This window comes from Pleurodeles waltl, chromosome 5 (assembly GCF_031143425.1).
Source record: "Pleurodeles waltl isolate 20211129_DDA chromosome 5, aPleWal1.hap1.20221129, whole genome shotgun sequence".
NCBI classification, from domain to species: Eukaryota; Metazoa; Chordata; class Amphibia; order Caudata; family Salamandridae; genus Pleurodeles; species Pleurodeles waltl.
Window position 1 is genome coordinate 144,029,803 of NC_090444.1, and position 27,983 is coordinate 144,057,785.

The 27,983-nt window shown below is 44.3% G+C and overlaps 1 protein-coding gene across 4 annotated transcripts in view; it reads right to left on the bottom strand.

The window, feature by feature from the left end:
• Positions 1-27,983, bottom strand: part of LCLAT1 (lysocardiolipin acyltransferase 1) — a 591,785-nt gene that overhangs the window by 467,846 nt on the left and 95,956 nt on the right. For all 4 annotated transcript variants that reach the window (XM_069233815.1, XM_069233812.1, XM_069233813.1 and 1 more), the window contains one exon: positions 5,675-5,778. The gene's annotated coding sequence lies outside the window, so the exon portion shown is untranslated. The remainder of the gene's footprint in view (positions 1-5,674; positions 5,779-27,983) is intronic.

The following is a 27,983-nucleotide window of genomic DNA, read 5'->3' on the forward strand; positions in this document are numbered from 1 at the left end:
GTGTGTGTGTATGCGTGTGTTTTCTTTAAGGGGGCAGCCCCTTGGGTAAGGGTCGCTCCCCATGGCGGCACATTACTGTTGGCCATATCTGCCCCCCTTGGGGGCAAATGGGCCTATTTTCGAAAGGCCCATCTGCCCCCAAAGGGGGGGGCGGGGGGGCAGAAAGCCCACCAGAGACCAGGGAAGTTTTTTTTTTTTTCCAAAATAAGAGGATGGGGGTATGGCTATACCCCCACCCCAAATAAATGGGACCAAAGTTGTTCTGCCCACCAGTGGGCAGATGGGGCAATTAACCCTGGGGGGGCAGAAAGTGTACTAGATGCCAGGGAATTAAAAAAAAAAAAAAACACAAAATATTGGTGTGGTGGCTACCAACCAGTATGGGCCTGGTTATGCCCCCACCCCAACTGAAGGGGGAAACAGTCTTGCAGCTCTCCCGCGCACTCTAAAACATCTTATCCCACAGCAAGCAAGAAGACATCTGATTATTTTGGGTTTTGGTTTTACATTTGGGCGAGGAGAGCTTGGCTAACTCTCAAAATCGCCCCACTTGGAATGTTGAGGGCTGCACTTTTTGGACTTCAGGACGCTGCCATGTAGAAAAATCCACAAGACCTAGACACATCTGAAAACTAAACATCTCGGTGATTCCAGGGTGGTGTTTCACATGCACCCTGCACCATTTTTGTACCCACAATGCCCTGCAAACCTCCAACTTTGCTGGAAATCACACTTTTTTCCCACGTTTTTGTTATGGAACCTTCCAGAATCTGCAGGAATCCACAAAATTCCTACCACCCAGCATTGTCTCATCTATACCGATAAAAATTCTGCTGCACTTGTCAGCCTAAAAATGTTTTTTTGCAAACTCCCCTTTTGGACCCCCTTTTGTTCCCCCTCAATATCGACATGTTTTTGGCTCTTCCCTTTCACAAGCACTTGGCCCACCTACACAAATGAGGTATCATTTTTACCGGGAGACTGAGGGGAACATTAGGTGGTATGGAATTTGTCCCAGTGTGGCGATCCCACACAGAAATGTGGGGAAAATTTGATATTTTAGCTAAATTTGACATTTGCTGAGGATTCTGTGTTAGAAAACATTGGGGGATCCACGCAAGTCACACCTCACTGGACTCCCTCGGGTGTCTAGTTTTCAGAAATGTCCGGGTTTGGTAGGTTTCCCCAGAAGGCTGCTGAGCCCAGGACCAAAAACGCAGGTGCCCCCCCCGCAAAAACAGGTAGTTTTGTATTTGATAATTTTGATGTGTCCAGATAGTGTTTTGGGGAATTTCCTTTCGCGGGGAATAGGCCCACCCACAAAAGTGAGGTACCATTTTTATCGGGAGACTTGGGGGAACGCTGGGTGGAAGGAAATTTGTGGCTCCTCTCTGATTCCAGAACTTTGTCACCGAAATGAGAGGAAAAAGGTTTTTTTGCGCCAAATTTTGAGGTTTGCAAAGGATTCTGGGTAACCGAACCTGGTCAGAGCCCCACAAGTCACCCCATCTTGGATACCCCTAGGTGTCTAGTTTTCAAAACTGCACAGGTTTACTAGGTTTCCCCTAGGTGCCGGCTGAGCTAGAGGCCAAAATCCACAGCTAGGCACTTTGCAAAAAACGGCTCTGTTTTCTTTGTGAAAATGTGATGTGTCCACGTTGTGTTTTGGGGCTTTTCCTGTCACGGGCACTAGGCCTACCCCCACAAGTGAGGTACCATTTTTATCGGGAGACTTGGGGGAACGCTGGGTGGAAAGATATTTGTGGCTCCTCTCTGATTTCAGAACTTTCTGACACCGAAATTAGAGGAAAAAGTATTTTTTAAGCCAAATTTTGAGGTTTGCAAAGGATTCTGGGTAACAGAACCTGGTCAGAGCCCGACAAGTCACCCCATCTAGGATTCCCCAAGGTGTCTAGTTTTCAAAACTGCGCAGGTTTGCTAGGTTTCCCTAGGTGCCAGCTGAGCTAGAGGCCAAATTCTACAGCTAGCCACTTTGCAAAAAACAGCTCTGTTGTCTTTGTGAAAATGTGATGTGTCCACGTTGTGTTTTGGGGCAGTTCCGGTCGCAGGCGCTAGGCCTACCCACGCAAGTGAGGTACCATTTTTATCGGGAGACATGGGGGAACACAGAACAGCAAAACAAGTGTTATTGCCCCTTGTCTTTCTCTACATTTTTTCCTTCCAAATGTAAGAGTGTGTAAAAAAGACGTCTATTTGAGAAATGCCCTGTAATTCACATGGTAGTATGGGCACCCCGGAATTCAGAGATGTGCAAATAACCACTGCTTCTCAACACCTTATCTTGTGGCCATTTTGGAAATACAAAGGTTTTCTTGATACCTACTTTTCACTTTTTATATTTCAGCAAATGAATTGCTGTATACCCGGTATAGAATGAAAACCCATTGCAAAGTGCAGCTGATTTATTGGGTCTGGGTACCTAGGGTTCTTGATGAACCTACAAGCCCAATATATCCCACAACCAGAAGAGTCCAGCTGACGCAACGGTATATTGCTTTAAAAAATCTGACATTGCAGGAAAAAGTTACAGAGTAAAACGTGCTGAAAAATGGCTGGGTTTTTTTTCACCTCAATTTCAATATTCTTTTATTTCAGCTGTTATTTTCTGTAGGAAACACTTGTAGGATCTACACAAATGACCCCTTGCTGAATTCAGAATTTTGTCTACTTTTCAGAAATGTTTAGCTGTCCGGTATCCAGCATTGGTTTCTCACCCATTTCGGTCACTAACTGGAAGGAGACTAAAAGCACAAAAAATAGTAAAAATGGGTTATGTCCCAGTAAAATGTCAAAATTGGGTTGAAAAATTGGGTTTTGTAATTCAAGTCTGCCTGTTCCTGAAAGCTGGGAAGATGGTGATTTTACCTCCGCAAACCCTTTGTTGATGCCATTTTCAGGGGAAAAAAACACGAGCCTTCTTCTGCATCCCTTTTTCCCATTTTTTTTTTTAAAAACGAACATTTTGCTGTATTTGGGCTAATTTATTGGTCTCCTTCAGGGGAACTCACAAAGTCTTGGTACCTCTAGAATCCCTAGGATGTTGGGGAAAAAAAAGGACGCAACTTTGGCGTGCATAGCTTATGTGAACAAAAAGTTATGAGGGCCTAAGTGCGAACTGCTCCAAATAGCCAAAAAAAGGCTCAGCACAGGGGGGTGAGGGGGGGAGGCCTGGCAGCGAAGGGGTTAAAAATCTACAGGTTATGCGGCAGACGATGGACTATGTGGCAAATTTATATTTATGCGTAAAATGCCACGGTCGCACAATCACATAATTCCAGTGGCCCTGCCTATGCCACAGAACAAAGCTCATCTGAGATCCAAATCCAATCATAAACAATTCAGATAGCTACTGAAAACCAAACTTTAGACCTGCTCTTAGCAGGACTTTTCAAATTCAGGAGTTGCGACTAAATAAAATCGGAATCATTAATAATCCAACTGACCACACCCTAGCTTCTCCTCTTTCCTTTTTTCCACGCCTGCTCAGTTCTGTTCACCATGAAGTATCCAGATAAAAATGCTGCTGCATGGGATGTCCCTTTAGTGAAGGGCTGGGCTACTGGTTGTTGCAGTCAAAGAAGGAACCACTAGATGTCCTTGTGGGGAGGTGAAGGAGCTCGCGTCAGTTCTGAGCACCTTTGTGTTTAGCCAACTTAGAATCGAACTGCATTTAAACATAAATTAAGATTTGAAACGTCACTGAGTATTTTGATGGGTGTGCGACAGTCTATAGTTCTGGAAATTAGAAAAGTGTTGGAAGCATCGCAGGGGTGACTCAAGGAGGAGGGGCAATGCCAGGAACTATGACTTCCGTAGCAGTGAGCTTCCAAAATAGTAACATTTAAAAAAAAAACAGACCAAGTTATTACGTAAAAGCAGGTTACTTTGCGAAAAGCCATTTTCTATAAACAAACCTAGTGGTTATGCTGACCTTACTGCAACAATGAGATCAAATCTGAGCAGCTGGAGAGTGGAAAATGTTAGCTTGACTGTTCTTCTTTCGAGGAGTTGTTTGCAGATGTCGCACGTACAACAGAATGGAAGAGTTCGTTCAGAAATGTATAATAATAAAGCAACGAGTCAGAACGCCCTCTGAGCACAAAGAAGAACACGGGGCCAGATTTAGGGTTTGGCAGATGGACACTCCATCACACATAAAATGCACTTATATTAAGACGGATAGGATATCTGACTCGTTTGTGATGGCGTAACTGTCCGCCAACTCTAAATCGGGCCCTTAAGTCTTTTAACAGGAAGATCCTTCAAATGAACCAGCGGGTCTTACACAACACCCAGGAAGACTGTGCACAAACGCACATAGCAAATACCACTTAGTAGGAGAACAGAGGTGGCCCCATGCAAAATAGGACTATTTTGTTTAGCTTTCCAACGTGGGTAGACTAATTTGATCCCAGGCATAGAAGGGACTGTTCCCTGTAAGTGCAACTCTAGTGGTGCACTCGAGCTCAGTGGAAGTGCTACGCTAACACTGGTAACACAGCTCTACACAAGTGTTGTGAAACATTCCATTATGTCTTCTTGCAATTCTGGAATGTCTGTTAATTGGATTAGTGGACATGTCCCTCACGCATGGAAGACAGAAAAATCTCCCCTTAAGAGTATTGTCAGTATGTGTACTCTACAGAGGGGATTGTGGAAGCCACAGAGGTCCTGTGTATGATTGGAAGTGCCCACGCCACATCCACAAAACAGTCACACTATTTTGTAACATCTGAGAAAGCCATCTGCTCTTACCTTAGGAAAAATCTAAGGGGCATCAAGATAGACTGAGACAGAGGCATGAACATGTCTCTCTCCCTTACGAGACAGCCTCCTCCATTCTGTTAGTTTCCAAATGAGAATACACAGCAAGTCAGATGTTACCTGCCAATGTTTCAGAAAAGCTACCATCTTACTGTGACAGTGGGGGAGATGCTCCCATTCACGATTCACAATATCTGGCTCCACTCTACAAAGTAGCAAACATCACAAAAATATACAACCCGTATTCCTTCCTTGAATTACTCAACCCACATTCTATAGTAGACAGTTGGAAACTGCCCAGCATATCTTAGTCGATGGGTCTATGCAAAAAATCAGATTTGTGGAATCCACATTTATGACCCACGTGGTTACACTCAAATATGTTTCACTAGAACATTTTGAAGGGTTAGATAAAAAGTGCAGAGCACTGGAAATTCACTCTTACTTCTGATTTCTCCATTTGTTGGTCCCAGAGCAGTCCATGCAAATATCGTCCATATCAAAGGATTCAAGCTGTTCAAACTGAAAGGATCTTTACTTTGTATATCTTGAAGTTGTCCGTCCAGTTCCAAGCGGTGAAATAGTGCAAAGTTAGCTCACAGGTGAGTAGCCGCACTTTACAAATATTGATTGATTGATTTGAACAAAGATGCACTGGTAGCCATGTACGACTTAAAAGGCAGACACTGCTTAAGAAAAAGAGAGCAAGGAAGGAATACTCACCTTAAAAACAACCATTCTAATTTTATTTGATGTAACCTTGCATCCAGCTTACATACTGGTATATTCCTTAGCTCAGATTTTCTTGCAAAAACGTTTATTTAAAGAAAGCAATCATTTACTTATTCTGTTATTAAAGTTATTTTTCAGCCATCTCATAACCACCTACCTCCAATCCTCTTGCTTTGCATTTGCTAGCCTGGAATCTAGTGGGTTACCATGCTGCCACTTCTGATCCTCTAGAACATTTGATTATCATTCCTTTACAGTATTCTGCAAAAAGCGATAATAAACATTTATAAGAACACAAAATAATGCAATATTTTCTATCTTTCGTTTCCAACAGGAACGAAGTAGCTAGTGAATAAGTTGGGGGTGAACATGGTTCAAAAAGTCGACTTGTTTTAATTTAGCACTTTGTACAGCTCTTCTGTTGTACCTAATGCTATAACCTGCAGTGTTATCACTACTCAATTAAATGACACTCAAAGTAATCTAATCTTTCAATCAAGAAGCAGAAATTCATCTTCCAAAGGAGGATAGTTCTATTATGTTAATGCATTTTTATTTGTGAGTCCACATATGCCCCGTTCGGAGGTCGCTCCCTCCACGGGCTTCAGGAAGTCATTGGGAAAGGTGAAGCCTGCAGTGGCATTTTCAGTTCCGAAAATTTGACAGAAGAGCTGTCAATCTGATACTTTGCTTACAATATAAATGGAGCGGGCTCCTGGTCTGCCTTGTGCAGCTACGGGCTTTGCTCGGCCAGCCTCTATCAACCACTGGTTTGAGACTTTGTCAATAATCTCTTGGTTCAGTCTAATAACGTACCCATCTCTCCCCTAATGCTATAGACTCTGCATGTATCCTTCCACCTCCACTAGAGTGCTTAGAAGGAAGTGCAGAGGGACTCCTTCACAATTATACGTCTCTGTGGGCTAGATGTATGTAGCTTTAGGTTTGCGATTTCTTAATAGGACATTTTTGTGATTCGCTATTCGGAAATCGCAAACTGCTATGTACAACAGAGTGTTTAATACAGTTTGAGAGTCCCAAATGGGTTGCAAGAGACCTGCTTCTTTAATATTCATGAGGCAGATAGCAATTTGTGACCCATTTGGGAATAGCCACAATCACAGGGATGGTGGCCTACTGGGGTCACCAGACCACCATTCGGTGATTGCTTTTTCAATAAAGCAATCTTTTTTTTTGTAAATGGGACCACTGTCTGCTCTTAAAAAGTGTTTGCACTCCCATTCACAAAGTGGAAGGGGTCCCTTAGGGACCCATTCCCGTTTACAAATGGCTTACCACCAACTTGAAGTTGGTGGCAACTTTTAATGTTTTGCAACCGCATCCCTGGTCGCAAAACATTCCTACATACCAGTGTGACTCGCTATTAGGAAGGGATGTCTTTGGCACGCCCCTTCCTAAAAGTGAGTCCCAAACCCAATTTTGCGAATCTGTCGTAGGTTACCGACTTGCAAAACAGGGTTGGTACATGCCAAATAGCATTTTACTGGTCGCAAACGGCCCAATGGGCCATTTGCAACCAGTAAAAGGCTTCATACATCTGGCCCTGTATTTGAAATGCAAACAAAAACAGGACTGTATTGAAGGTAAGAGAGCCTTCAATACATTCCACATTGTGTCTTGTCTGTGTTAGCACATGAAAATAAATCAGACCTATTGGCTTAGCCAGAGCTTGTTCATTTATCCAACTGAGGCAGAGAATCAAAGTCCATAATCATTCCTGTGCGAGGTCTCACTCATAGTAGTTGTGCTACCTGTATGAAGTGCTATTTAACTGCAATTTTAATTGTTAAAACAATTGAATGGCCATGTGGTTTAGAAAAGCCAGCACCCAAAACCACATACTAGCAAAATAAGATAAAAATCTATTTTTTTAACCAACTGTTTTCAACTGAATTAGATAATGAGATTACAAGGCTCTGACTATTTCATATGGGGAATATTATCACTGAAGTCTCTGAAATGAAATATGCACGCTCAGGCATTCGACAAATATAAGGAAAAGGAAACCCCTCATACCAACCTACCCGCCATATTCTCTTGGCCAAAAGCTATCCTCATTCAAAAATTCAAAGAAACAACACCTTTGATCCTAGAAAACTAAAGACACAACTTTTAAAAAACAAAAATTAAAAGTCTATAAAGTGAAGGCTGCAGAACCGTGCTTTATGGGGACCTGTGAGTTGTCTCATAGGATCAGAAGACATAAATGTTGTTCTATGATAGAGAGGATTTGATTATACGCTGTCTATTGGATCAAGCAAAATCAATGTAATTGTACATTTGCATTATTCAAAGAGCTACACTGGTTGCCCAGTAAGACCAGAATTAACTTTAACGAGAGGAACACTAAAGGCAAAGCTTGTCTCCTACTGAAGATCCCAAAAAGACAAAAGCAATGAAAAAGCGTTCTCATGCCAAGCACCAAGACAGTAGAACCAACGCCTGACCTGAAGATGGATCCTCCTTCTGTCATTTCAAAAGGCCACAAAATCCACCTTTTATGCCTAGACATAACAATCTAGACTGTGTCATATCTAGAATTATTGCTACAGCTCCCACTCCCACTCAAGAACTAATGCCCCTCCTCTTTGTTTCTTATTTTTGAGACACGCTCCATCACTCGTGTGACTAGGTCCGTGCTATATAAAGACATCATTCAAAGGATGAATTAACGGGAACACAATGAAGAAACAAGCAGGATGGAAAGAACACACAAAAAGAGTCACATGGGCTATAGAAAGAGGAGGCCGTGAAACAGAAAATACTTGTGAACAAAGGCCAATCAAAGTCTAAACAATGATTTAATAAGCAGAAAAAATACCAACTTAAAATCCTTGTGATTTACACCCCTAAAAGCTCGGCTCGATATGGGAGGAGGAAAAATAAGGGAGGGAAAGCTATTGGCAATAAAGTCTGGATACAACAATACGTTAGTTATACAATGACATCTCATGAAGTATAGATTGTAAATTCTGGGGAATGTGACCTGCATGTATAACTCGGTCAAAACTGCTTATGTCATCCGTTTATTAATGCTCAGAGTACATATCTTCTGAAACCCAAACATTAGACTCTTTTCCCAGAGAAATGCTGAGCTCTGTGAAAACATCGCACATTCACACCACAATTAAGCACTGGAAAATGAGTCAAAAACGAGCCTGGTGCTCATCACAGCGTTCCGGTGCCAGAAGGTTCGGCTCAATGTGTGAACACAAAACTCAACAATGAACTCGAAAAGAAAAACATTATTTTATTATGATAATCTTAGTTTCTCTGGCGACTTCGAGCACATGGAAAACCACGACCTTTCCCATAAACCGAGGAGTGGAAAAAGTTGGGTTTAGTGGATTGCTTTGGAAGATCCGAAAGGGTTTTGGGCTCCAGGTGGGGAGCGTCAAGCGGGAGATCCGCATCGGACGCTGCTCTTGTGTATATTCCGCCACCTGTAAGACATCCTGCGACCACCCCGCGTCCTCAGACAGACACCACTTAACCGGCTTGAGAGACCCGGCTCAGGCACTGAATGCGCGCCCCTGCTTAGGAGTAACACGTCATTCTAAGGCGGAGGGAGGTTTAACGAGCGCTCGCAAAGCCAAAAGGTCTGGCCTCGCCAACTGGTGCAACGGATATACAATTAAAAGGAACGAAACGAAAAAGCGAAAGGAAAGAAAATTTGCCACCACCACCTAAACGCTTTAGCTACATTCATGCAATGCAAAATGTAAATTAAAAAAAATAAATAACCATTGCATAAGAGTTTACTAGAAGAGCACGGGTGCCTTCTTAGCCGGCAAGTGAATTAAAAACAGGCATAGACACTTTTAGTTTTAATGTATATCAGAGGAAAATATGATCCTTATGGACGTAAAGTGAAGTTACTACTGGCGCTTTGAACTCTTGTAACCAGAAGCTATAGTTTAGGCAGGCAAGGCTGACTAAAGTAAGCATTGGCAAAGCTAATAGGTCTGGTTTTAATGTGCTAACACACGGGAGCCACATTTGTGTATGCCACTATTTGCATGTGTTAGCGTATTAAGCCAGATTTATAGGCTCTGGCCAAGTTTATTTTTTGATGTGAAAACATCAAAGAGGAAGGGCAATGGATAGGAGACCGATGGAGAAAACGGAAGGAGCCCTTTATGGTTCTAGTTATTGTCCCACTCCGAAATTACCATTACCAGGGTCCCCAGTGCCTGGAAATAACAGGAGTTCACGGGTTTCCACCACCTCCACCCTGAGGTTCACCCTGACATCAAATGTATAATGCTGATGAGCCCATCTCCTCCCATTAGGGGTCCACTATGGTTTACAGGCCTCTCGAAGTTAGGTACAGGGAGTAAAGAACAATGTGGAAGACAAACATGGAACAACAAGCACTGATTAAACCATTTTAAAAACTCCACCACGGTGAAAAGAACAACTGTAAAGGTTGCGTTCTGCAATAAATGCACTTATGAATGTAATGTGCGATGATTCACTGTAGCTTTGAAATGTAAAATTGTCCATACTGCTTTGTAAAGCAAATACTTCATAGGAAATGGAATAACATACCAAACAGCCAATAGCATGAGGTAAGAGACTGAATGAATGAATGAAGTGGCATTTACCAAGCACAACACTCACCCTTTCCCCCCCCCCCCCCCCCCCCCCCCCCCCCCGGGGCATCTCAGCGCTAAATACGCCGTTTCCAGTACCATGCCACATACGCAGATAGAAAGATTATATTACAACTGGGTAAAAAGGCAGGTCCTCTGGGTGGAGCCAAATTTCACCCTATACATATTTTAAAGAATTGGTAACGCAAGGACTTGTAGACAGCTGCGTTGTGAAACCAGGATGGGAAATAAATTATGGATAAAGAACGGAAAGGAAAAAGCATCGTCAAGATAAGCTGTTGGCCAACCAACCCTGGCACTGAAGTGAACATGAAAATGCAGTCACTCAAAGTGCGAGAAAGTGAATCGCTGCCATGAGCTGACCTACTGGCCCAGGCTGTGGTGGACGAAGCAAAATGTATCAATGGACGAAGAGTGCTTATCTAAATCCTATATATTTATTTATATATTCATGCCTTATTTAGGATTTTATTTATTACAAGAGGCTAGCTAGTGACACAAAATTGTCTCTGGATCAGTTTAAACACAGCAGCAAAAACTATGGGTTTTAGTGGCGTGGCAGGGGTGGCCCGGACTCCAGTTTGGGTAGAAAATACACCGGTAATTATGAGTTACTGAACCCTTCAGAGTTCTGAGCCTTGTGCTATTGATTCTGCAGATGGGTTTTCACTGACTTGCCTTCCAGAACTGCTTTCATGCCTTCTATCCTCCACTTGGACCTAATAAAACCCAGAGACAAACAGTTGTCTCAATACTGCCACCTTCAAAGTTAACTGCCATTTATAAATAACTGAGGGCCAGACGTATCAAATTGTTTTACTCATTCTGAGACTATGGGAAAATGCTTTAGTACACATGGCCCTAAAGCTCACATCAGTTTTTTAGTGCACCAGGGAGAGTATTATCAGAAGTGGTCCCGCTGTCCAATGGGCATGTGCCTGCTTTTTGCACCCACAGGCACGCTTCACTATTACAAAGGGTCCGCAGATGCTTGTGCGGCCTCTTCTGTAATACAGATGGCACCAGCACGCACATCGCCAGTACACTCTCAAGCAGGTGTTCCAGCTAAATTACAGATGTGAGCATAGAAGCAAAGGAACTGTCAGTGGGTGCTCTGACTCTGCACCACAAGCAGCTGGCACAGTCTGTGCCACCCCACCCTCCAAGGAAGCATCCTTGGAAGGAAGTCATATGGATCCAACTGACAACCCCCTGCAGGAGGTGCAGATTACCAAGATCACATTCCAACACGATTACAAACGTTCAACCAGCAATTAAAGCTGCACAGCCACAGTACAAAAGGCTCAAAGTGTTGACCTAGGCTTGGCTACAACAGAAACGTAATGCAACAAAACGTAATGTAATTGCATTGAGACTCAAGATAGTAAAAAAGTAAGAAAGCTCTCAAGGCCAATCTTTGGCCACCGACAGAAAAGTATCAGTCCCAGAGGTCCACTTTGTTTTATCCCAAAGTATACAGGGTCATGTTTGAAAATAGGGACATCCTCAAGGAGTAGGAAGAATAATTTGAAATGTATCTTTGGCATCCCATTGACATACACTATGACCTCCCCATTGAGATCAGCACTGATAGGGACCAAAAGCACTCCTGTAGCATTGCCATCATGTCTAGAGCCATCAGCAATGACCTTCCATATTTGGCTCGTGCTACTTAGGCTTATAGGTGCTAAAGTATTAGTGGGGGGAAATTTACAATCATAGAGGTGAGTTTTGTACTGTCTAAATTCAGTCTTTGTCCCAACCCTTCTAGGACTACTAAACATATGCTCAAAGACTTATCCATAGATGTCTCCTCGAGCGTAACAACGTTTACACTGTAAACTATATCCCAGTCTCAGACCCAAGTAAAGCCCACAACAGTCACTGAAGAGTCTCCTCACCACAATAAACAAATGTCAGGGAGTATCAATTTGTAAACTTTCACCTATTAATAAACCCATAAAGTAACACTGTGAGGGTCACAATCATGTGGCATAATCCTAAGGGTAATAGCGTTCCATTATTTGCAGTAAAAAAAAAAAAACACACACACTCAGAAACGAGTCTGAGAATTTCCAGTGTAACGCATTAACAAACTCTCAAGGGTGTCTGCATCTGTGTCCTAGTGAGAGGGCATTGTCCACATACCTTTGCACTTATTACGGAAGGCCTGATGATGCCCTACGGTACTTCATCTTGCCTTCACACACCACGTCTATTTAGGCGGAAAAGATCATTGCAGACAGTATGTTCTGGACCCACTGATGCCGCTTGGCTTCATCAGTGTTGGCTGAACTCCAGGAAGAAAGAGCAATTCATTTGCACAATTCAACTCGCCCATGTTCTATGCAGATTGAGGGATTTCAGCTACATACTGGTAAGTGAGGTCAGTCAGGCTTTCACTGCGCCTCTCTCTTCTACAAATGTGTGTTCCTCCTTTGCCAGGGTGAGCATATTGATCCTACTGTTGTGAGATACATTTGAGGTCCCCATCCTTCTCCACATCTATGAGTTCAGGTTCTACCTGGCCATCCGATTTGAATGGATGTTAATTACTGGTAGCGAGAAGAAGCATCTGCTACACCTGTTTGTTCATTGGTACCCCTGGGCACTGCCGTTTTCATCCCTGGTGCCATGGTTACGCCTGGTCATGAAGAAAGAGGTAGGAAGAGACCGTAACTGTAACTCGAAGAGGCATGTTTACTTCCTGTTAACACTCTTATGGCTTACTATAGCCCCTGAGTAGTAAACCGGAATGTATCCAACGTTTAAGGGAAGGACATGAGGTCACTATATGATGCTGCCAAGGTGAAGGGGTTCCATATGTCACTACTCCTGACATTTTGATGTATCGATATCTATCCTACTTCGTATCATCTTCAACACAGCTTAATTAACCTTTATTGCAGGATCTGCCTGTCAGTTCCCCCAGCCCGGTATGAAAGGTGTCAATGTGAGGAAGTCTATCTTACCAATCAAGAGAGACATAAATGGGCTACATTTGTGTGGATAACAAACACTAGAAAGCTAAATACCCATGAGTAGGTACCCTTCTGACAGCAGTACTAGAAAGAACGCTACAAGCAACTGTGCCAGCCAACACCTGGATGCCAATAAGGCAAAAGGAAGCAGAGCTAGATGACACAAGGCTATCTGTTCTGATGTTGGTACGCGCACTTCTATTGCAAAAGGTTCAAGTTCCCAGAGGGGGCGAATTACAAAACCAGCGCTCCTACACAATACACAAACAGTTGACACAAGCACAATGTACTAGCAGTGCTTAAAGGGGAGGGATTTCAACCCTGCATCCCCAACCTAGATGGCTAACAACGATACAAGTCCCCAAGCACCCGCTAATTATTTGGGTTAGTTGTCGGGATGTGGCTGTCAACCGGTTTGGAATGGGTTTACCTGTACTGGCGGAGTATTACAGGTAGAATTATTCCCATAATATGGGTGCAACTGATATATTAGCACCGCCTTTGCAGTTGTATTGTTTCATGTGATGAGTGACAGACTGATGTGGATGATTGGTGATAAGTGGTTAAACATTCCACGGTTGGATGTACCCACTTGTACGGACTCAGTTCACATATACAAGTAGTTTGGGACAACGTGGGGAACTTTGATAATGGTGTAGAATGCTTTCGAGTCTATAGGTTTCATTTTAGAGACTCATTGGAGCGGATGAGCTGTGCTCCTTTATTTTGAGGTGAGAATCTACATACATACGTGGTTGTAATAAATAAAGCATACTGGTTTACAGCCAGGCGTGGGACATTGTCCCGGTTAGAGGTATGAACCTCTGTTTAATCTCTATAGCACTTCTTTAATGGGTGACAGCTGTTAAGATGTTGGCTTATTGTAGCATTGTTCCATTTCAGCTGTTCAGACACGTGATGGAAGTACATTTTGCATGTTAAGGGTGCTTGGTGGATACAAAAAGTGTTTAACACAGGCACTATTAAATTACAACAATAATTTATTATTATTCTTCATAGATATGTGCCTGGACTTTCTAAGGTACTCGTGTGTGATTTTACAGAGCATGATTTTTTTGTACTGGTATATGTGTTCGTCGTGCACGTTTTAGGTGTTTATACTTTACATTTTGCATTAAGACTTTTTCCTTGATGTAGAGGCAACTGGCATGTGACACACGAATAGCATGCATTTTACTATGTCTATAGAGTGTGATGCCCTTTCTTTATATATCTCTCGTTTTGCTCTTTTTATACAAGTGTTTGACAAAGCCCGCATGGGCTTCCACCATCATTTGATTCTTTAGCCCGTTATTTGGGCCTGAAGTTTATCACACAGGGTCATATTCCTACAATGGGCTTCGGTATGGATGTGTTAGTTACACTACAGATTTATTCCAGCCCTGATGAAGTCGTGGGGTGAACGCCTCAGTGACAAAACAAGTGATGGCTGCTGTGGGCACGGTTAATAAAGAACGGGCCGGACTTAAGAAGGAATCTCAAGAACGCTTGGATTTTTTAATCAAACTGTATAATAGTTAAAGTAATTGGCGTGTGCTTTGGGGGCTTGTATCACTGCAAAGAGTTGGCGCTCAGATGCCCCCAGAGTGGATCGGCATGCCGAGCCAACGAAAAAGAGGATAAGACAGCAGGATATACATGACAGGCTTTGGAGGCATCAGCTCACTGTCAGGCCACCTTCACAGCATCCCGGGTACCACACAACCAATGCTGGTCACACTCAATCCATACATGAGCTCTCGGTGTCTCCATTCAAGTGGAACCTACCGTCAACTTTACTCCCTGCAGACCACAACAGCAGAAGATACGAGAGGCGGAGTGCAAATGAACACTCGGATCCCAGTAGCAGACTGCAGGAAAGCAGCAACGATCCACGGGCCTCGGGGCACGACCATCCACCCAATACCTCTTCCCTTCTGCGAAGAGCCTGCTAAGGAAGACAGCCGCTTGGCCACCACATCATGCAGGAGCTCTGGTCTCCCCAGTCTGCGAGTATCACGTGGCCTCTCAGGACTCCGACATTATAAAAGGATGGCACAGACCCACGGACCAGTAGCCGAGCGGGTGAATGAACAGAGCTACTCATAGTGCATTGCCAAGCACACATAGTTTCACTTTACACTGAGGACGTTACTGTTCCTTGAGGGCCACCACCAGTTGCAACAGTAGACCATGGCAGCTCCTTTGGCAACCACCCAAGTGTTAGTAAGTTTGGCAAAGTGGAGCTCTGTGCCTGGGTGTCATGGGGTCTCCGAAGAAGAAGCCTCTGAAGTGACTGCTCACTCACAGGGAACTAACCAGTGTGCACACGCCTCAGACACACACATCCTGTCCTGGGCAGCCACAGGGAAAGGCCCACAGGACCTCACTAGCATGGATGAGTGCACCTCTGAGGAAGCAATAGCCCCCAAAACAACACCAGGCCTGCCAAGAGGGAGAGTGGAGCAGCATCCACTGTCATCACGCGAACCCCCTCCAACCGGTGCAGTGCGTTGTGTATGACTAGCTGGCATCCTCCATCATGCACAGCGAATAAAATCATGTACAGACGGTAGCACCGTCCTAGTCCACCTCCCGGGCCCATCACAGAAGATAAGCAAAAGCACAATGATGAAGTATACCTGGGAAGGCAGTCAAGATGGTGAGGGTGCAAATGTGGCGAACATTACCGAGTGATGAAGCAGGTCTGGGTATCTATGAAGGACTGGACTCTGCTGCCCTATGGTATATAAACTGGCATATAGTATTAAATAGAGATCGTGCAAATCCAAACATGCAAGAAGGGTTATAAAGTGACGGGGCATATATGAACATATGCCTTTCATTACTGAACAATTAACACGTACAAAGATTGGGAGCGATGGAGCAAATCAGTAAATGTAACCAGGATTACTGAGTGATCCTTCAAATATGAACATGCACATATTACTCCATCATGGGGCAAATATAAACAGTGTGGGTAATATGAACATACCGTCGTCGTTATTAGCTTTAAATGGTATAGTGGCAGTAATTCTTTACACAATGTGGGTATTCTTGGCATGGTGGTGGCCAACCTCGTATAATGCTTGGATTGGCAGAATAATGTTAACTCTGGGCATTTTTATACCATTGTCGGAACTGCATGTCCAACTAGTTTAACCTTTCACTATCTATCCATCCATCCCTGTATGCATTCAACCATTCATTTATACGTTCACCTATACATCCAACCAAGCATTCACTTATCTGCACAACCACTGACGCATTCTCACATACAACCATAGATACAAAACAACCAGTGTACACGTACTGTCGTCTATAACACAGCCAGAACTACTGGCTTTGCCAAGGCTTGTTATTTACTTGACTGTCGCCATGGGGATGATTGCCCCAAAGGCCATGCGTAGTAGAGATGACATAATGCATAACTTAACGTTATGACGACATCACAGGTCTGGACTACTGCCCCGTCCTTTCCCTTTCAACAACCTACCACTTCCTGCTGCGGGGCAACCGGAAGTGCCAAGCATTGAAACCAAATAAAATCCATCGTGCCTTTGGCCTTCCGGTTCTGCCACTGCCTCCTGACCCCTGGGACAAGGGTAGCACGAGTAGGGCGACGGGTAACAAAGAGGAGTCTGGGTTATCCGTTATAACACAGATCTGCCCCAGTCACTGGTGTTATTGACGCACACAAAAAAGCGAGAAATAGTTTTGTGCTATATGAGAAACCTTTATCTTTGTTTGGCAGGGGAGGTGGGAGGACTCCTGCAGCCCAAATGTTACTGGTGTTGGTAATAATCATCATGGACACTGAGAACGTTTGTGCCTAAAGTTAAAACAAATAATAATAAAAAATAAAAAAACAGAATTAAGCCACGAGCAAACGTTATATAATTAGTCGCTGCTTCATACCGTGACAAACTATTTCGCATGTGAGCACAAGCCGATGCTATCTGGGCAGGAGCAAGAGCAGATGTACCCCCAGAGAACCGGCAGAAAGCACAGAAACATGCGGACACCGCTTTCTGGGGTCTCCGAGAATTATTTCTCTGTTACAGCTTCTCGCTCGTTTGACAACATGAGTTCTACATATCACGTGTGGTCTTTTTGAAGCATCCACAGCCTTTGGTTCGTCTAGTCCCCAGATCTTGGCTGGCATCCTTTCTGATTCGGGCTAGACGTGACCAGGAACAGCCTTCAGGCACAAAACAAAACAGGGCCACGTGATTACTACAGTCCAGCGGGGACACGCCCCCAACGTGTTAATTACAGCGAGTGCGGGGAGATGTGAGTGAAGGGGGTGGAGCAAAGCGGGGCCCCAGAACAAGAAACAGACCCGCATGTTTCCGCGTGCATTCCTGCAAATAACACCAAGGGGTCACGCGCGACAGTCATGTAAGGGCCGCACGTCCACCTGCAAGATGTGATTCTATGTCAGGACCGGAGGCTTCGGATTATGCTTCTCTTAAACTTTACTGACAAACACAGCAGCCAATAATATTGTAACAACTTAAAAAACTACAAGTCCCATGAGCCTTATACCACCAATCACGGCTCAGTAACCGTCCATAAATAGCACAAACGCTATAGTCCTTCCTCTTTCTTTGCTGCTCCAGCAGCCAGTTAAGTCACGCGCAAATGCTTTTGTCTTTAGATTATTGATTTAAGCGAACGCGCGCAGCATCAGCAAATGTTTATTTTTCTATGTGCTTCGGAGCTTCGGCTCCGCTATTAACTGTTGTGTACTGTTGCCTAGCGACCGGTGTGGAGTGGGAGCATGCCGCCGAACGAGCGCTCCACTCGGTCCGAAGAGGACTCAGTCCTCTTTTCATGCCCATGCGTGCGCACGCGCAGAGAGCCACTCGGAGCCTTCCGATCGAGTTTTCAGCGCGTGAACACGGAGGAGCATAATCTTCTATTAAAACGGCCTGAAATCGCCCGTAGGGGCTGCAAAAATACTAAATAGAGCGTGGCTCAGGGGGCACCATTGGTTTTTTATACCAATTATACAAATTTAAATTCAAAATTATTTAAGTAGCAGGTGACTCCCTCCACAAAAAATCTTACCGGTGTACAATTCAACTGATTTGGCTGAACTCTTTAATCACCTGCTCAGGGTTTTTTGCCCCCGCTAACTCCTCCTTCTAAACTACTTTATAATGGCGTACTACGCCAATGATGAGCAGTATGGCGAACTGCAGGAAATACCCTCAGATCATCAAATGGAGGAAAGACTGGTGGAAGCACTGGGGTACCATGTGCAGGATTCCGTGAACTGGGCCCTGATTCAAGCCCTCAAACCCTTTACCCAACCTCTATCCAACTTCGCCAAAAGGGAATTTTGGGGCGAAAGTAGCCATCAACCTAGTTTACAGTCCGGGGATCCCGGCGAAACGGTGGGTTTCAATGTGCAACGTTCAGTTGGCAGTTCTTCCGCAGAAATATGGTCACAAATGGCAACCTCTGTGTTGCGAGATCATGCATATGGAGGTTTTCCCCCTCCTCAAGACTTATCATCCAATCCTCTGCAATCCTCTCATTCCAGCTACCACGACCCTTCCTCATCAAAATCCGATTCAGAGGATTCGAGTGAACCCCAACTGCGCAAAAAGCAACGCAAGACGCGACACCAAATGCCCGAAGCTAACCCCTCTCAAGGCAAGAATCTCTTATTTTCACCAGAGGATATTATCCACCCCCGCTCTACTGAGTGGGTTCCTAACCAAGAGGTGGCTAATTATGTCCAAGACAGATTACGCAAAAGTTTTGAAAAAGAGGTACGAAACACTCTTAGGTCAGAATGCCCTCGCCCCTCCCTCCTGGGCAAGGTAGCAGATACGCCTGAAATAGACCCTAACATGGCATCATTTCTCCGAAAATTCGCCAAAGATCCCAAGAAGGGTCTAGACCGGGCCTGGAGGGGATGCCAGGACAAGTTATTAGACGTTTCCGGTCCTCTAACAAAAATTTTGGACTTAGCCATACAATCCAAAGAATCAGAGACCCCTTTGGATACGGAGGAGATACTTCAATGGGCTCAGAGAGCAATCTGCCTCCTAGGTAATGCGAACTGCGCCATGTCAACGGAGCACAGACAATCCTTTCTCATTCGTTTAGACCCTAAACTCGCTGAGTTAGCCACTAATGAAGCAGGGTCATCGGCCAATGGCATGCTCTTTGGGGATAAGTTTATTTCCAACTTGAGCAAATACGTTGCTACCTTCACTGCCCTTGACAAGGCCCAATCCAACATCAAGAAAGTATTCAATAACGCTCTTTTTATCCGGGCCGGACGTTTCAGGGGTCGAGCGCCAGGCCGAAGATACCAGGCTCCCAGATATGCCTCTCAGGGTAACCGTGCGAATTATTCGAACCAAAGCAATTTCTACCCCAATCGTTATAGGGGACGTGGTCGAACCTCCAGAGGATATCGTGGAGGTAACTCCAATCAGGACAACGCAAACTCAGGTGAGAATTATTTCCCCTTCAGAGGTCACATTGGGGGGCAGGATTCAGCATTTCCTCCCAGCCTGGAAATCAATTACTCAGGATCCTTGGGTTCTTCAATCGGTCCAGGGCTTCCAATTAGAGTTTTACGCAACCCCGAGGCAAACAAATCCTCCTATGCCTCTCCTTTTTACCCCTCGCAGATCACAAATTCATAAGAGAAGAGATTCTTTCTCTCATTCAAAAAGGAGCGATAATTCTCTCCTCTCCTCATCCCAGAGGTTTCGCCAGCATCATCTTTTTGGTTCAAAAGAAAGGCGGCGGATCCAGACCTGTCCTAAACCTCAAACATTTCAATTTTTGGATGGTGTATCGCCACTTCAAGATGGAGGACATCCATCTCCTCAGAGATCTGTTAAGAGTTAAGGACTGGATGGTACGTCTAGACCTCAAGGACGCTTACCTCTCAGTTCCAATTTTCGCGCCTCACCGGCGTTTCCTACAATTCAAATGGGGTTCCCAATGGTTCGAATTCAAGGTTCTTCCCTTCGGCCTCTCCTCAGCGCCCTGGTGTTTCACCAAACTCCTACGCCCAGTGGTGCAGTTTTTAAGGGAACGTGGAGTGCGCCTAATTATTTACCTAGACGACATTCTTATCATGGCCCAAGACAGAAATCTTGTTCTGACCCATCTCAACTGGACAATACAGTTACTCCAAGACCTCGGATTCATCATAAATGCAGAGAAGTCCTGTCTAACCCCGTCACAGAAGATAAACTTCCTGGGGTTCCAGATAGACTCCGTGACATCTCTATTAGTTCTTCCTTTCAGCAAACGGAACTTGATCAAGAAAGAGTTGAAGAGAGCGCTTGCCTCTCCGACTATATCATTGAGGACATTAGCACGCCTCGTCGGCCTCCTAGCATCATCCATCCAAGCGAATTTCCCCGGGCCTCTTCATTACAGGGCCCTTCAGAGATTGAAGATTCTTCACCTTCAGAAAGGTCTTCAATACTCAGAACTAATTCCCCTATCGGAGGAAGCCAAGACAGAGATCTCATGGTGGTTAGACCACATGGACGCTTGGAACAGCAGAGCGATTTTTCCTTCCAATCCGGATGTGGTAATAGAATCGGATGCCAGCCGCTGGGGCTTGGGGGTACGTTGTGGCCATGTGGAGACCGGGGGTCGTTGGTCCCCGGGGGAATTATCCCATCACATCAACTGCCTGGAACTCCTGGCAGGGTCGTTTGCCATCAAATCACTGGCTCCCCGCCAGGCACACTGTTGCATACTACTGCGAATGGACAATATTTCTGCAGTCAGGTACATCAACCGCTTGGGGGGGACCAGGTCTCGTCTCCTAGCAGAGATAGCGAAGGAGTTTTGGCACTTCTGCCTGAGTCAGAAGATTTCGGTGGTGGCGGAATACATTCAGGGCATTACCAACACAACAGCGGATTGGAACTCCCGATTCCTTCGGGATGGCAGCGACTGGAAGCTCAATCAAGACATTTTTCAAGCTCTCCAACTTCGTTGGGGGACATGTCGGATGGATTTATTTGCCTCCCGATTGAACAGTCAAGTTCCTTGTTTCTTCAGTTGGAGGCCGGACCCTCAGGCTCAAGGGCCGGATGCCTTCCTACAGATATGGCCGAAGGAACTTCTTTACGCCTTTCCCCCTTTTGTGATGATTCCTCGCGTCCTGGCACAAGTGCAGCGCCAACGCTCGGAAATCATTCTAGTGACTCCCTTGTGGAGTGCTCAGCCCTGGTTCCCCTCCGCAATGAACCAGTCATGCGACTTTCCGGTGAGGATTCCATGGTCTGTGGACCTTCTCGCGGATCCGTCGAACAATTTTCACCCTCTAATTCTGCAGGGACTGTTAACGCTGATGGCCTGGAGACTTTCAGGCGACGATGGCAAGTGCCTGGAGTTTCGGACTCAGCAATGTTTTTCTTATCCCAATCTTGGGCCCCCTCCACTCAGAAAAGATACGAACAAGCCTGGAGGAAATGGGTATGTTGGTGCAGTACAAGAAGTATGGATCCCCTGGGGTCAGAGATTCATGTCATAGCCAATTTTCTGTCAGAATTGGCATCCCAAGGCTTGGCATATAGGACAATTAATAACTGTCGATCAGCTCTGTCTGCGGGTCACCCTCACATCCAGGGGAAACCAGTAGGGGAGCACCCTTTTATTTGCAAACTGCTTAGAGGTATTCGTATGGTAAAACCTCCTCTACCGAAATATACTTCCTTATGGGACGTTAATATCATTTTACGTTTCCTTAGAAACTGGCCAGATAATGAGGGTTTATCTCGCAAACAACTGTCGGCAAAATTAACAATGCTACTATGTCTGCTTTCCTGCAGAAGAGTTTCAGATGTTAAAGCTCTGGATTTATCAGGTAGAGTATATACTCCGAGTGGAGTATCCTTTTCCATTTCTAGACGTACAAAAACTTCGTCCAAATGTATTTCATATCCCTCTTTTCCGCACAATAAAAAACTGTGTGTTGTTCAGTGTTTAAAAAGTTATGAAGACATCACAAGAGAATTTAGACAAAATGTTTCTGGCCAATTGTTGATTTCATTACAAAAACCTTTTAACCCAGTCGCTGCAACAACATTGGCCCGTTGGGTCAAATGGTTATTAGCCGAAGCTGGTATTGACATAAGTGTTTTTGGGGCACACTCGGTCAGAGGAGCCATGGCCTCGAAAGCCTTTGCGACTGGAGCTAGGCTAGAGGACATCATGGCGGCAGCTGACTGGTCAAATGATTCCACTTTCAAGGTGTTCTATCACAAGCCTATTGTTGATGGAGTGTCAGAAGTGGTAAATAGACTTTGAACTAGCATAATCCGAAGCCTCCGGTCCTGACATAGAATTAAAATTTTTCTAGCTATCGCGTCAAGAATTTTAGATTCTATTAAGGACACGAAGGCAAGGATTATCCCACCCAATATGCACACTTTATGGCTTAAAGTTATAAATGTTACAAGCGTTAAATTGTTATGATATAAAGCGTGAATAAAGTACCCTCCCTTGGTATACCTCGATGTTAGTTTTAATTTATCTCTCACTCAGGAACATCCAACACGACTTTGTGAAGGTATCCAACCGATGGTCACTGATACAGTTACTTCTCCAACGTCTTGAGATCGTTCAGAGAACCGGAGAGAGTTTGTTACCAGCGTTGCAAGTTAAAGCATGTTTGAACTGTTTTTCGCAAAGAAAGAGGAAGGACTATAGCGTTTGTGCTATTTATGGACGGTTACTGAGCCGTAATTGGTGGTATAAGGCTCATGGGACTTTTAGTTTTTCAAGTTGTTACAATATTATTGGCTGCTGTGTTTGTCAGTAAAGTTTAAGAGAAGCATAATCCTCGCCTCCGTGTCCTTAAAAGAATCTAAAATTCTTGACGCGATAGCTAGAACATTTTTAATCCACACTCACTGCTCCGTGCCCAGTCCACGCCTTTACAGCTCTGCGAAGCTGCACGGGCACAAGAACACACCATAAGCATTCATGAAGCGCAAGCACACCCGCTGTGGGGATCTTGGCGCTACATAACAGGTATTTCACGGCTCCTAAGCCAACGGAAGGCATTTTATCGGCCACATTAAGAACAAAGGGTGAGTGGGCGCCTCCAGTATTCAAACCTAAAATATTGTGATGAAGCACATACATCTCTTCTGAATGCTTAGATGTAATTAGCCACTAAATATCACCCCAACTGGATACACTCAACTACTGTGAAACGGATGCGGCAACCACAGGCAGACGATTTGTGCTTTCCAGGTCTATGCAGTGCAGATAGATCCGAGCGAAATCCAGCGCTTTGCACGTAAGACAGAAGATGTTGCGATATGAGGCTTTCATTTACCGACATCTGTTAAAGCGCCAGTTCTTCCATCAGAGCTCTGAGAGCTATAGGACAAGTTCGCCATCTAGCCAAAGATCAGAGTTCACACGGTGCTCAGTATTGCACACAAATATAAAAGGCGATCCCTAATTATATCAATTCTTATCAAGGAACAAACAAATAGGTTAAGTTGCACCTGAAGGTCTGGCGATTCCCATTATTGGGAAGCAAAAGAGGCAATGAGCTTCAAAACTGTGTTAAAGGCAATACGTTTTAAAACAGTGGAGCTGGGTTATTAGGCAACAAGCTTCAAAACTGTAGCGCTGGAGTATTAAAGGCAGTGAGATTCAAAACTGTGAACACCAGGGTTCCGTAGCACATTCCTAGGGGGGCTGCATCCATCGAAAGGCCTGGGCTGGGAGGAAGTCACTTATCCAGCTGTGGCCTCTCGACACAAACACGTTTTTACGTTGATCACAGCAGCGCGCTAGCGCCGCTTTTCCGAGGTCTTGGTATCTATGTGGGCTTTTAACCAAGCCCAACTCACGCCCACCACTATCACTTGTTTGTGGGCTTGCCTTTCAAAAATCCTTTGTTATCATTGGTAAATGCTTTGCGTTTGTCCCTCCTTGAGGCGGTTTGGTTACCACCTTGGACATCGACCCTGCAACATGGATAATTACATATTTGCCAATAAGTCTGACTGCAAGCAAACTTCTTTTTCCTTTTGTGTCTCTCCTCCACGCTCATGCTGCTTTGAATCAGCTCACTTATGTCAACTGTTTTACTTTTTATTTTCAATTTATGTGGTAAGAAAAGTACAGTTAGGAATTTACAACGCTCATAGCTCTAACTCAAGCTAACGTGAGATCCATTGTATTGCAAATGCTTGTTATATTTGTTACTACATTCGCACAGCAGTTTTAAAAGCACTGCTGAGTTCCTTGTATATCCAGCAGTTTTCAGGCAAAAATAAAAGTGTCAAGATAACTCTGGTGACTAATGTACCTGTTGGAGAGAGATGAGAATTTTGTCTAATGGGTTTTGACTGATCTAAGGAAGCGCAGATGGGTAATATGCATGCTGCAAAGAACGTGTATCATGCATACCAAAGAACACTATTTCATGTGCATAGACAGTGGATTACTGCTTTTGTCACACAGATTATTTTGTTACTGTGCAGTTCATAACTTTCAATTGTAATCTAACACCATGAGAATGAACTGCCATCAAACAGCTGCATGCAAACTGCATGCTACACGTTAGAAAGTTATTCCACCCCCCACCAGTCTTTCATTATCCTGATGCTGCTAAAAAAAAAAAAGGTTGATTTGCGCAGAAATAAATTATCATTTAAGTCAGCGCTAACCACTGTGTTATGTTCTGCACCCTGAGTTTGTGCTTCTCCAGACCAAGTACTCTTGGAAAATGCCTACCAGTATAGATGATGTGAATCCTACACCTTGTAGTCCCCGTTGCCTTATGTAACATTTGCTATACACTGATTTACACAAGTAGGATTCATTGTCGCTAAATGTGTGTGATGTAAAGTGCTCCGACACCCTACAATGGTATGAGAGGTGCTATAAAACAAATGAAATACATGTGACAGAGGAGCTATGGAGAGATGAGACACTTAAAGTTTTACATCCGTTACCCACCACATATTTATATGAAAAAGCTTTCTCACATCTTATGTGCCTAAAAAATAAATACAGAGATTACTTGGGAAATGTAGAATCTGACCTAAGGATTCAACTTTGCAAACTAAAACCAAACACTGAAAAGTTAAGTCGCCAAGATGCAGCACCAACCTTCCCATAATTTTTTGTTGTTGATTTTTGCATATTTTGTCAATATAAAATAATAAAATATTTAGTAGCTTGAGTATTTGTTTGGTGGGTGCTTGTTTGTTTATTTTTTGCAAATTACTGTTGTAATGTTCGAAATTTAAACCGTACAAATTGCTTGGGGGTCCCCGGCTTCCAGTAGTGATTCAGGGGGGGTCCTCATGAGTCAAAAGGTTTGGAACCACTGAGCTAGAGTACTAAAGGCAATGCACTTCAAAACTGTGGAGCTAGGTTATTAAAGGCAATAAGCTTCAAAACTGTAAAGCTAAAGCATTAAAGGCAATTAGCTTCAAAACTGTGGAACTAGAGTACTAAAGGCAATGAGTTTCAAAACTGTGGAGCTAGGTTATTTTAGGCAATGAGCTTCAAAACTGTGGAGCTAGGGCAATGGAGGAAACAAGCTTGAAAACTGCAGAGCTGCAGCATTAAAGGTAATGAGCTACAAATCATCAGAGCTAAAGGATTAAAAGAACTGAGAGCCACAGTTCTGGAACTAGGACATTGAAGGAATGGAGGTATAAAGTTGTGGATCTAGTGAATGAAAGGGAATAAGTTCCAAAGTTGTGGAGCTAGGGCATTAAAGGATCCACAAACCAGTGTGCACATTTGATCTTTCAGCTTGAAAGGGGTTAGGATACAGGAGAGATCTCAGTGGGATGTAATGCTGTATCTTCTGCGTTAGAAATAGAGGGGACTACCTTGTAGGGGCTTTGGTGATAAATATAGAGTCTTAAAGTCTATCCTTTGTTTCACTGGCAGCCTGTGGAGTGCCCGAAAGACAGGCATTGCATGGTCCCCTTGCCTAAGCATCAATACACAGCTACTCATGGACACTATTGTGATAGAAAACTAGAGGCAGTGGGGCCTAAAGGGAGAGCTGGTCTCCAACCACAACCACAACCGCTATACACAACTAAGCCACCCAGGAACTATTCCAACCACTGCTACATCTTACACCAGCCTACCTCTGGGCATACACCAAAATGTGACAGGATGTCCTCACACACCACCAGGCGTCATGCTTCATCATAAGACTCCCCATGCTGCAACTGCAACAGCGAGAACGTGGTGCACCTGATTACTTGTCCATGTGTTCTATGTCGGAATGACGACTCGCGAAATAAAGGTGCAGCACACTATACGTTGCAAGAAAAACAACACTAAGTTGACAAACCACTATGTGGAAGCAAATCATAATGATGGAGACGTGGTCTGAATGGTTCTTGAAAAAGTGGCTGCGAACGTCCCTGAAATTTCCAAGTGACTGCTCACACGCGCACAGTGGCGGTTTTACCACCTGAAAACGTGGATAAGGGGCCCCAATGATGAAATACCCTGGCTGCAATTGTAAACGTATACATGTGTTTCAGCAAGTCTAGTAAAATTACAAAGGTGTTCCAAGTATTAGAGGCTTGCCACATACTACCATCTATGAGAATAAACATACTGGTCTGGTAACTACATTTCCCACGATTCAGCCAGACTTGGGCTGCTCAGCCACCACACTGACCCACCCTATTGGGAACGTTCCTCCTCAGACGATGTTTATTGTGCAACAAGGGCGGTGATTGTCCACAAGCTATCTTCAATGAGAATAAACACATGGGTCTGGGGAACTACATTTCCCACGATTCAGCCTGATTTTGGGCTGCTCAGTCTGCACGCTGATGCACCCTATCAGGAAAGTTCCTCCTCGTGCAGGAAGATACAACATCTCACAGCACACTCCATGTTTATTGTGCAACACGTGGGGCGGTAATAGGCGACAGAGCTGATTGTCACACAGACTATACAAGTACAGCTGTGCAAAGTTGAAAGGGGAGAGTAGCGTACCAATAGGGTGGGTGCATTTGGATATAAAAACCCAGCGGCACCGAGACTTCCCTGTTCACCTAGAGAAAGGAGCCAGTGCTAGTAGGTGTATGGAGAGGAATGCACCTTGATGAAGTAAGAAGGTAACTGTTGGGGGCTGCATTATCCGCTTGATTAAAGTGCCTGAAAATGGGGCGAGTGGATATTTCATTAATACTTCTCTTTTGTACAGTGTGTGACTATAGGGGTTCCTGAACCCTTCCTTCATGGGGCCCATATGACCCAAAGTTGGGGTAAGATGATGTGAGCTGGCCTCACAGTACGCATATTGTTTATATATAATACAAGTGCAGTGTCACTTACATATTGCATATGAATGCTGCATGCTATTTTTGCTCGCCTACGCTTGAGGGCCAGCTTGTATTATTATTGTTCTACATGTATATAGGGACCTAAGGGTTGAGAGGGTCGACAAAGGTTAGTTCTATATCGAGAGCAGCATGCACAAGAGTGTGTGCTGTGCAGGGATCCCATGTTTCGGTCCTGAAGCATGCCACAGACTCGAATGAGCCAACAGGCAGAAACATGTTGCCAGTTTGAGTGGTGACAAGGAACTGGTTTCTCTTATCTCCACGTTGGTTTTTAATATAATACCAAGTGTTATCCCATTTAATATACAGATCAGTTTGGCATATCACATTGGTTTTTAATTATACTATGTCATGGATCCATACTTAGTTAGAAGTGCCTCACTGATCTCCAGGCGTAGGCCCGCTCTTCATCAAACCAGATTTTTGAAGAGCGCCAGGAGTCCTACGATGAAGCAGAACACCTGGTGGTGTGTGAGGACATCCTGTCACATTTT